The 11,502-nt window shown below is 50.7% G+C and overlaps 1 protein-coding gene across 4 annotated transcripts in view; it reads right to left on the bottom strand.

Moving 5' to 3' along the window:
• Positions 1 to 11,502, bottom strand: part of PPP1R16A (protein phosphatase 1 regulatory subunit 16A) — a 34,056-nt gene that overhangs the window by 19,161 nt on the left and 3,393 nt on the right. Inside the window, exon 1 of one of the 4 annotated variants that reach the window (XM_045074052.1) lies at positions 4,392 to 4,582. The exons of the other annotated variants lie outside the window; for them this stretch is intronic. The gene's annotated coding sequence lies outside the window, so the exon portion shown is untranslated. Of the gene's footprint in view, positions 1 to 4,391; positions 4,583 to 11,502 lie in introns of those variants that run through there. 4 annotated transcript variants of the gene reach the window in all.

An 11,502-nucleotide genomic window follows, 5' to 3' on the forward strand; every position in this document is an offset into this window, starting at 1 on the left:
ATTGGGACTTTCTCAAGATAAAAAGTTTTTGCACAGCAAAGGAAGCAGTCAACAAAACCAAAAGACAATCCACAGAATGTGAGAAGATATTTGCAAATGACATATCAGATAAAGGGCTAGTATTCAAAATCAATAAAGAACTTATCAGATTTTTTAAAAATTAAAAAAAAAGAACTTATCAGACTCAACACCCAAAGAACAAATAATCCAATCAAGAAATGGGCAGAAGACATGAACAGACATTTCTGCAAAGAAGACATCAAAATGGCCAACAGATACATGAGAAAGTGCTCCAATCACTCGGCATCCGGGAAATACAAATCCAAACCACAGTGAGATCCCACCTCACACCAGTCAGAATGGCTTAAATTAGCAAGTCAGGAAACGACAGATGTTGGTGAGGATGCGCAGAAAGGGGATCCCTCCTACACTGTTGGTGGGAATGTGAGCTGGTGCAGCCACTCTGGAAAACAATATGGAAGTTCCTCGAAAAGTTGAAAATAGAGCTACCTATGACCCAACAATTTCACTAGTGGGTATTTATCCCAAAGATACAAACATAGTGATCCGAAGGGGTACGTGCACCCGAATGTTTATAGAAGCAACGTCCACAATAGCAGAACTATGGAAAGAGCTCAGATGTCCATCAACAGATGAATGGATAAAGAAGATGTGGTATTCAAAGGGGCACCTGAGTGGCTCAGTGGGTTAAAGCCTCTGCCTTCGGCTCGGGTCATGATCTCAGGGTCCTGGGATTGAGCCCCACTTTGGGCTCTCTGCTCGGCAGGGAGTCTGCTTCCCCCCCACCTCTGCCTGCATCTCTGCCTACTTGTGAAGTCTGTCAAATAGATAGATAAATAAAATCTTTAAACAACAACAACAAAAAGATGAGGTATACATATACAATGGAATATCACAGTCATTAAAAAAAACCCTAAATCTTGCCATTTGCAATGACACGGATGGAACTGAGGGCATTACGCTAAGCAAAATAAGTCAATCAGAGAGGGACAATTATCATTTGATCTCACTGATTTGAGGAATCTGAGAAACAAGACGGAGGATCATAGGGGAAAAACGGAACAAGACGAAAGCAGAGAGGGGACAAACCATAACAGACTCTTTCTCAGGAAACAAACTGAGGGCTGTTGGAGTGGAGTGGGTGGGAGGGATGGGTGGCCAGATGACGGACACTGGGGAGGGCATGTGCTACAGTGAGCGCTGCGAACTGTGTAAGACTGGTGAATCACAGACCCATACCCCTGAAACAAATAATACATTATGTGTTAATCAATCAATCAATAAAACTAACATTGTCATAAATAAATAAATAAATAATTTTTAAACATTAAAAAATAAAGGGGACAGAGTTTCTATTTCAGGAGGTTGGAGGTTAGAAGGTTCTGGTAACAGATCCAGGCGATGACTACACAAGCCAGAGGATGTACTCAGTGCCACTGAATCGTACCTTAAAATGGTTACAATAGCAGATTTTATGTCATGCACCTTTTATCACAATTACAAAAAAAAAAGCAAAGGCGGGGTGATTAGAGGAAGCGGAGGTCAAAGCTGCCAGCGCCAGTGCCGCCTTAGCACGAGGCTGCAGGAGCAGGGACAGAGGTTCGCCCAGGCTTTGGGGAATTGACAAAATGGCCTGTTTTCAATAATCATGTGATCAGCTGTGAAGTTTGCATTTTTGCCCTAAGACTGTTCCAGGCTTCCTGTGGGATGCAGCAGGCAAGTAGCTCATACTTAACGCTGGTCGTCACACTTCCGTCACCCAGAGTCACTGAGAACCGAGATGCGGGCGTGGGAGGAAGATCCAAATACAGGAGGAAAAACAGAATTCCTGTAGCCTCGAATCTGACCCGAAACTACCAACAGAGTCTCGTACTGCTACTCCGTTTAAAACAGACTTCCTACTTCTGTCCATGGGGAAGGCTCAGAAACAGTGAGCAGCCCAGCAGCAAGGGTGCTCCAAAACCCGTTTCCCTGGGACGCCTGGGTGGCTCAGTTGGTTGGACGACTGCCTTCGGGTCAGGTCATGATCCCGGAGTCCCGAGATTGAGTCCCGCATCGGGCTGCCGGCTCCAGGGGAGTCCGCTTCTCCCTCTGACCTTCTCCTCACTCATGCTCTCTCTCCCTGTCTCTCTCAAATAAATAAATAAAATCTTTAAAGAAAAAAAACCAAAAAACATTTTCCTTATAAACGTCTTTGTAGAAAAGGCTGATTCCAGGCCTGGGGTTGGAGATGTCTGAGCTCACCGCGCAGCATCTCGTCACAGCACAAGCAGGACGGGGCAGTCAGCCCGCGGGCCGCATCCGACGCCCTCAACGCCGGACACAGGGCCACCTCGGGACTGAGGCGGTCCAAAGAGCAAGCGGGACGGACTGAAACCCATCAAACCCAGACGCTGGCATCCACACCGAAAACCAAACAGGCTCCTTGTCAGAGAACTCTGATGCTCTTCTGTTTTGTTTTCCCATTGCTGCCGGGGCGCTCCTCGGCCCCCCCAACTCGTCCACCCGTCCTCCCCACCCGCTTCTCCCCGGCCACCGTCTGTTTGCTCGCTTCTCCTGCACGAACCCTCCCAGAAATTTTTATCAGCCACAAAAATGACACCTGGACACTGTGCCACACAGTGGAGGGACAGCCACCTTATACTGAGCAGTGTCCGTAAACAATGAAACACTAGAGAGAATCCGATGGAGGCTTGCCGGGACTCCGGTTCCCAGGAAATGCGGGAGACAGAGAGCCGAGAGCCGATCAAAGGGCACCAAAGAAGCACAATCAGAAGATCTCACGGTGGGAAACTATAAACAAGTGACAGAGTTTCTTCAACAAATAAACTGAGCATCCAGGGAAATTGATGGTCGGGGAACCTACATATTTCAAGAAGCTTTAGAACTGTGTGCAACATTGGCATCTTGTTTGGATCCAAATTCAAGCAAATCATAAAATGTGTAACAGTGACATTTATGAGACTGGAGATTTGTCTAGTTGTCTCCCTCCGTGTGTGCGCTCTCTCTAGCTCTCACCCCTTCTCAAATAAGTAAACACAATCTTTAAAAAAATAAAAAACAGGGGCACCTGGGTGACTCAGGGGGTTAAGCCGCTGCATTCGGCTCGGGTCATGATCTCAGGGTCCTGGGATCGAGACCCGCATCGGGCTCTCTGCTCATCAGGGAGCCTGCTTCCTCCTCTCTCTCCGCCTGCCTCTCTGCCTACGTGTGATCTCTGTCAAATAAATAAATAAAATCTTTAAAAAAAACTAATAAAAAAGATTTTATTTATTTTTTAAAAGATTTTATTATTCATCTGATGACGAGAGGGAACACAAGCAGGGGGAGTGGGAGAGGGAGAAGCAGGCTCCCCACTGAGCAGGGAGCCTGATGCAGCGGTGGACCCCAGGACCCTGGGACCATGACCTGAGCCGAAGGCAGAGGCTACCCCACTGAGCCCCCCAGGCGCCCCAAGTCACTATATTTTGGAGTAAGGTGACACACAGCAATAGACAAGAGAACATGAAAATCAGTGAAGGAAACCTCATTCGGGCGGAGTCGGCGGCCAGCAGGAGGAGCTCTGCCCTCAAGCTCAGCCTGACTGGGACCTTCCAAGCGGCTACTGCTTTGGGGGCCACTTTCCTGCCCCCGCCCCCCCACCCCCACCGCAGGAGGAAGGCTTCCTGCTCCCCACAGCCTGGGAGCCAAGGAGGAGAAGCCACCACACTGTAGCCCTCCGCTTCCTCCTGGACTGGTCCCTGCCAGCAGCCCCTGCCAGCTCCCCCTGCCACCGTGAAAGACTTTGCTCTCCCTCGCTCCGCAGGCGGCTTTGCTGGCTCCAGGCTGCGAGTCCCTGCTGTGCCCAAAAAATCCACCTCTGCTGCCAAGTAACCGGCAGTTTCATTTGCAAGGTTAGCATCACTTGGTGGTCAGAAGTGAGATCCAGAAGATCCCCAGCAGCCCCGAGGTGCCTGCACCCTCAGAGCCAACCGAGCTCACTGCTTTCTTACCGGCCCTGGAGTCAGAGACTAAGTTTTCTCCTAGATTTCAAGCTCTGCTCTCCATGCTCTGTGCAAGGTCCGTCTGAAGGCCTTGTTTTTTTCTGGGAATGCCCATTTGGTCTTCAGTCCAACTCCTGCTTGGAATTGGACTGTTCCTATGGGGACCATGCTGGCCTGGGGACGGACTCCTCCTGGAGCCGGGCTGTTCCTGCTGAAACTGTGCCTCTGAGGAACTGACCTCTTGGCTCTATAGAATAGCCACTAAGAAACTGGATCCCAGAGATCAAAATGCTTTGGGGGTGTCCTTCCTACTGGGACTCTGGCCGCTTTAATTTCAGTAACTGTGGTCTCTCCCCATGCCCATTTGTAAGCAAAGGGATGACCTACCCAAAAGTAATCTAGAACATGAACGGCCGCTCCCGGAGAGAAGGAAGGGCGGGAAGGAGGAGGAAGAGAAGGAACCGGAACTGGACATGTATCGTGAACGGTTTCTGGAGGCTTCTGAGTGCCTTTAGGGTTCGAAGTATGTCTCCTTGGAAAAAAAACCAAACAAACTATTTCTGAATCAACTGAAGCGAACAACCGAGTGAAGGCGTCCAACAGTTTCTGAGCCCTCTTTCCCCCTTTCCCATCCTCGTCCGCAGACGCGCAGCGACTACTTGTGCTCAGGCCCGGCTTCCGGTGCTGTCTTCCTCCGTTCTCTCGGCCAAACGTCCTTTTCCTCTGAACCACTCCCACCGGCTGCTCTCCTGAACCCACTAAAACCTGCCCCTTTACAGTGAAGTCTTCTGGGGCACCCGGGGGCTCAGGCAGTTAAGTGTCACTCTTGATTTTGGTTCAGGTGGTAATTTCAGGGCCAGGAGATGGAGAAAACCTGCTTAGGGTTCTCTCTCCCGCTACCCCTACTCCTCCCCACCCCAAAGTACACTCTATAAAAAAATAATAAATATATTGGGCGCCTGGGTGGCTCAGTGGGTTAAGCCTCTGCCTTCGGCTCAGGTCATGATCCCAGAGTCCTGGGATTGAGTCCCACATCGGGCTCTCTGCTCGGCGGGGAGCCTGCTTCTTCCTCTCTCTCTTTCAACCTGCCTCTCTGCCTACTTGCGATCTCTGTCTGTCAAATAAATAAAATCTTTTAAAAATAATTAATAAATATAAATAAAAATTTAAAGTTAAGGGGCGGGGCACCTGGGGGGCTCAGTGGGTTGAGCCTCTGCCTTCAGCTCAGGTCATCATCTCAGGGTCCTGGGATCGAGCCCCACATCGGGCTCCCTGCTCGGTGGGGAGCCTGCTTCCCCCTCTCTCTGCCTACATGTGATCGCTGTCAAATAAATAAAATATGTTTTAAATAAATAAAAAATAAAGTTAAGGGGCACCTGGGGGGCTCAGTCGTTAAGCACCTGCCTTCAGGGGCGCCTGAGGGGCTCAGTGGGTTAAAGCCTCTGCCCTTGGCTCAGGTCATGATCTCAGGGTCCTGGGATTGAGCCCCGCATCGGGCTCTCTGTTCCATGGGGAGCCTGCTTCCCCCTCTCCCTCTGCCTGCCTGCTTGTGATCTCTCAGTCAAATGAATAAAATTTTAAAAAATCTTAAAAAAAAAAAAAAAGCACCCTCCGGCTCCCCTTGCTTGTGTTCCCTCACTCACTGTCTCTCTGTCAAAGAAATAAATAAAATCTTTTAAAAAATAGAATTTAAAGTTAAGTCTTCTGGGGCGCCTCGCTGGCTCAGCCGGTAGAATATGAGACTCTTGATCTCAGAGCCTGGAAGTTGGAGCACCACATTGGGCAGAGAGATTAATTAATTAATTAAAATATAAATAAAGTTGGGGCGCCTGGGTGGCTCAGTGGGTTAAGCCTCTGCCTTCGGCTCAGGTCATGATCTCAGGGTCCTGGGATCGAGCCCAGAATGGGGCTCTCTGCTCCTGGGGGAGCCTGCCTCCTCCTCTTTCTGCCTGCCTCTCTGCCTACTTGTGATCTCTGTCTGCCAAATAAATAAATAAAATCTTTATAACAAATAAATAACTAAATAAACAAGGTTAAGTCTTCTGAGACTGTGGATAAACCCCCGGGGCGCCCGGGGGCTCAGGCCGTTGAGTGTGTCCCTTCCACTCGGGTCCTGATCAGCTCCCTGCCCTGCAGTGTCTGCTTCTCCTTCTCCCTCAGCCCCTCCCCACCGATCGTGCTCTCTCTGCCCCCGTTTCTCAAATAAATAAATAAAATCTTTATAAACAAACACATAAATAAGCCCCAAGTCTCTTATGTTCCCTAGACAAGGCAGAACAGAACCACGGCTGGAATGCGCTCGATGCCCACAGCCCTCGTGTAGCCGTTGAGGTCGGCGCACTGACCCAAACTCCCTACCTGGTCTCTCGGACCTTTACCCACAGGGCCACATGGAACCTGTGAGAGCCAGGCGAAACACTGGGCGCAGCTAGCCAGACGGGAACACCCGCAAAGAATGTTACGGAAACAAAACACTAGCTTTGGCCAAGATACCAAAAGGCCGGCCAGGCATCACAGACCAGCGACAGGGGCTTCTCCAAGCTGCCGGATGGAACAAAATCCAGGCTTAGACACAGAAGCCCGATGGACCTGTTCATGATTACGATCCACTCCAAGCTGTCTTCAAAGAATATTCGGGCCTTCCTTTCGATGCTAGATCCAGCCAGGGAGCAGTAACTCTGTTTACGAACAGGCCAAACCGGGTCCTTCTGCTTTAGTTAGAAGGACGCAGATGAAGCTACGTCCGCTCAGATTTCATCTGACAAGCCGTATCATTCACATGCTGGGTGAGCCAACATAAAAGATCAATAAAATTTTTTTAAGAGTTTTAAAAATGTATTCATTTGAGAGCCAGAGTGAGTACAAGCAGGTGGAGAGGCAGAGCAGAGGCCCCACGTGGGACTTGATCCCAGGACCCTGGCTCATAATCTGAGCCACCCAGGTGTTCCAAGCAATTATATTCCTAATTTTCAACTCCAGGACATGCAGGCCCCTACGCAAACCAAACCCCTCTGGTTTCTGCTGTTATTACAAAAGAGCCAAGGCGCTGGTGAAAGGACCGTGGCACAGTGAAGCACTCCAGCCCGCCGCTCGAGTGTCCTGCGTCCCTGTGGTGAGACTCCGAGGAACTCGGCTCCAGCTTGGAGAAACCGCTGCCTGGCCCAGAAACACGTCTCTGTGTCCTTATTGACAGCAGAGCCACAGCCCGCGCTCAGCCCCGCTGCTGTAAAGCCACCCCAGACTGGCCGTCCTGCAAGAGCTCACGCGGTGGGGCCTCCAACAGGCTTCCCCAGCTGCGTGTGTCCGAGCCCCTTCCCTCGCCGGGCCCTTTGAGAAATGTGCACGCTCTTCTCCTCAGTTCCTCCACCCCTATTCCTTATTGGACTGAGGGCTCAGAAAAGTATCATGCCAGAACTTCCTTCTCCTAAAGGGGGGAAATGATTCTAGGATTTGACAACAGTAATCAAAGTAGCCAACCAGGGGACCTAAGTGATCCTCTGCTATCTTTTGTATGTCCTGTCTCTGACTACAGCTACCACCCTGTTTATGGGGAAAATCCTCAAATGTTCTGGGCAGAACGCACAATGCACCTGCCATCAGGACTCAGAGCCTCAAAACGTCTCCCCGGACTAATCAATACCTAGAAAGAAGCTCTTAAGGCATCAAACCTGTAACATACCCCAAGGCTCAGGGCCTCACTACCCACGGCGCCAGTCCCGGGGACGCCCTCATTTTACCCCTGAGAAAACCTAAGCAACACTGGGTAGAAGTCTGTCCAGAATCCCCCAGCAGTAAGTGGCCCCAGCGCCTTCCTGTTCCTACCCCCAGCTGCTGACAGCCGTTCCCACGGAGAGCAGTGTTTCCTGGGACAGACCCCTGTGCCGGGCACCGGTCGTGTTCCAGTGCTCGGAACAGCCAGGATCGTTTTCTCTTCACTCGGGAAGAACATTAATCCACCTGCGTAGCAATGCCCCAGGGTCAGCAAGAGCCCTTACTTTTTTCACAAACCTTAAAAGCTAATTTGGATGACAGAGTTTTCCGCAAGGTCTACTTTATCATAATACGGAGAGGATTTGCTTCTCTGCTCCCCTTCATAGGAGAAAGCACCCACAGGTTAAAACTTTTGGCCTTGGAGAGCCATGAAGTCTCCCCAGGCATGCAGAAACAGCAGCAGGTGTTCAGACTCAGGGCCAATCCTGGGGCATCTGATCTTGAAACAAAGACTACGTTTGCATCCAGACGCAACCCCCCCACCCCCCAGCTTACTGCTGAGCTCACCTTCCCACTCACCCCGACCACGACCACGTGCAGAAAGCGACTGCGGCAACAGCCTTCCCGCCTCGGCAACGGTTCTGACGGCAAGGATGAGAACGGGCCTCTGGCAGGGCTCGGGGGCGAAGCACGACTCGTGATCTTGGAGTCAGAGCTTTGGGATCACTACACGTTGCATGTAGTGATCACTTAAAAAAGAAAAAAAATTGGGGGGCACCTGGGTGGCTCAGTCGGTTAAGCAACTGTCTTCGACTTGGGTCCTGATCCCAGGGTCTTGGGAATGAGCCCCACATCGGGCTCCCTGCTCAGCGGGGAGTCTGCTTCCTCCTCTCTCTCTGCCTGCCTCTCTGCCTGCCTCTCTGCCTACTTGGGATCTCTGTCTGTCAAATAAATAAATAAAATCTTTTAAAAAAATAAAATTAAGTTAAAATTTAAAAAATAACAAAAGGATGAAAATGGTTAAGTATGGTGCTGGGCATGCTATGGCCAGCCCTTCAGCAGTCACCGAGCGGGCACTCTGACCTCTGGCTACTCCAGCACACAAGCTGCTCGGCGCCCTTGCTCTAACCTGCACCTCACTCAACGGTAAAACCGTAAACATTTACACCAATGGCTGGTGTGCCTTCGTGGTATCCATGACTTTGGAATGTTACAGAAACAGAGAGCGCTTCTCACCTACAATGGGAATAAAATTTACAATGGCTCCTATGTCTGAAATGCATTATTGCACGCTATACTTTTTTTTTTTTAAAGATTTTATTTATTTATTTGACAGAGAGAAATCACAAGTACACTGAGAGGCAGGCAGAGAGAGAGAGAGAGAGAGGGAAGCAGGCTCCCTGCCGAGCAGAGAGCCCGATGTGGGACTCGATCCCAGGACCCTGAGATCATGACCTGAGCCGAAGGCAGCGGCTTAACCCAAGGCAGCGGCTTAACCCACTGAGCCACCCAGGCGCCCTGCACGCTATACTTTTGTTGGCTGCTCTGGCTATTACTGTTTCCTGGGCATTCCAGCCTTGACTCCCTAGAGGCCAGAAGGCTAACCAGCTCGCTGCTTTTCCGTCAAAAAATGCTGCTTTCAGGGCGCCTGGGTGGCTCAGCAGGTTAAAGCCTCTGCCTTCGGCTCAGGTCATGATCCCAGGGTCCTGTGATGGAGCCCCACATTGGGCTCTCTGCTCAGCGGGGGGCCTGCTTCCCCACCCTCCCCCCTCTCCCCTACCCACCCCCGGCCCGCCTGCCTCTCTGCCTACTTGTGATCTGTCAAATAAATAAGTAAAATCTTTTAAATAAAAAAAAGGGGGGGGGTTTAGTTAGAAAAAAAAAAAAAAAAGGAAGGCAGGCAGGCAAAGAGAATCATCTACTCACACCTGCACCAATCTGAATCCCTAAAACATCATGTCTGGTGAAAGAAGTCAGACACCAAGTGTTCATTCTGTAGGATTCCACTTATGTGAAATTCTAAGAAAGGTGAATCTACAGAAAAGCCGATCAGTAGTTGCCTGGGGCCCAGGGAGGGAGGACTGACCCCACAGGAGAACAGGGAGCTCCGGGAGGGGGTCCGACATCGGGTTACGGCGGTGTTTCCCGACGTCCGTACATCTTGGCTACGGGGTGTTTCCCAACGTCCGTCTACCGAAACCCACCACACACTTAAAACAGGTACACAGTGGGCGCCTGGGTGGCTCAGTGGGTTAAGCCGCTGCCTTCGGCTTGGGTCATGATCTCAGGGTCCTTGGATCGAGCCCCACACCGGGCTCTCTGCTCAGCGGGGAGCATGCTTCCTCCCCTCTCCCCCTCCCCTGCCTGCCTCTCTGCCTGCTTGTGATCTCTGTCTGTCAAATAAATAAATAAATCTTTAAAAAAAAAACAACAACAGGTACACGTCACTGTATGTAAATTACACCCCAATCAAGTTTGGTATTAAAAACAAGTACACGGTCCAGAAGTTTTATCCCGGCCTCTACAGCCTTCGTGGTCTGGCCCCTGCTTGCCTCGCCATCTCCCTGCACACTCAGCACCGGCCTGCTTCCTACTCCTACACCTCGGACATCTCCAGCTCCAGGTACCACAGAGGCCGGGAGCTGGGTCTGAACTGGCAAGAAGCTGACGACCAGTCAAGTCCCCAACCTCTTTTCCGCAGTTTCCTTATCTGCGAGTGGAATGACAATGCTATTTTCTTTGTAAGTTTGTAATGAGGACTCAGTGAGTGGCCTTAACCGTGTTCTCGGCATCTAGCACAGGGACTGGCCACCACGGCCTGCCATCTGGTTTTGGATGACCCGTGAGCTAAGGATGGCTTGCACATTTTTTTTTTTTTTTTAGATTTTATTTACTTACGTGATAGTGAGAGAGAGCGCGCGCACACGAGGGTAGGAGAGCAGAGAGGCAGGCTCCCTGATGCGGGGCTCGATCCCAGGACCCCGGGATCATAACCTGAGCCAAAGGCAAACACTTAACCAACTGAGCCACCCGGAGGCCCCACTACCCAGCTTTTCAGAGGAAAAAACACCCACCGACCCCTTGTCTGTCACATGTTTACTTGACGCGGTCATCTCCACCAGCACTCCCACTTTGCACTAACTGTTCCTTGTGTCTGGAAAGTTCCTCCGCCAGATCTTAGCATTACTCACTCCTTTTGTGCAGCTCAGGTCACAATTTAAATACTGCCTCCTTAGAGGACTACTGTGATCACCTTGTCACTCTCCTATCTTTTCACCCTGTTCTAATTTTTTTTTTAAAGATTTTATTTATGTGTTTATTTGACAAAGAAAGCGAGCACACACACACGGGCGTGCGTGCGCAGAGGCAGGTCAGGGGCGCAGGGGGAGAATCTCGAGCAGAACCCTGAGCAGGGAGGCCAACACCGAGCTCAGTCTCACCACGCTGAGATCACAACCAGGCAGGCTGCTCGGGGCACCTGGGTGGCTCAATCTTTGGGCATCTATCTGCCTTTAGCTCGGGCCCTGGATCCCGGGATCAAGCCCCACATCCGGCTCCCTGCTCAGCAAGGAGCTTGCTTCTCCCTCTCCCTCTGCCTGCTGCTCCCCCTACTTGCGCTCTCTGTCAAATAATAAAAACTTAAACTTAAAAAAAAAAAAAAAGTGTCACCTGCTTAACAGACTGAGCCAGCCAGCCTCCCCACCCCGTTCTAATCTTTGACAGGCCATTTACTGTGTCCTCTGCTGTGTCCTCAGAGCTGAGCCTAGTGCCTGACTTGCAGGAAGTG

The sequence above is a fragment of the Mustela putorius genome, unplaced genomic scaffold, assembly GCF_011764305.1.
Source record: "Mustela putorius furo isolate JIRA1106 unplaced genomic scaffold, ASM1176430v1.1 tig00537303_pilon_pilon_pilon, whole genome shotgun sequence".
In the NCBI taxonomy this organism is placed as follows: Eukaryota; Metazoa; Chordata; class Mammalia; order Carnivora; family Mustelidae; genus Mustela; species Mustela putorius.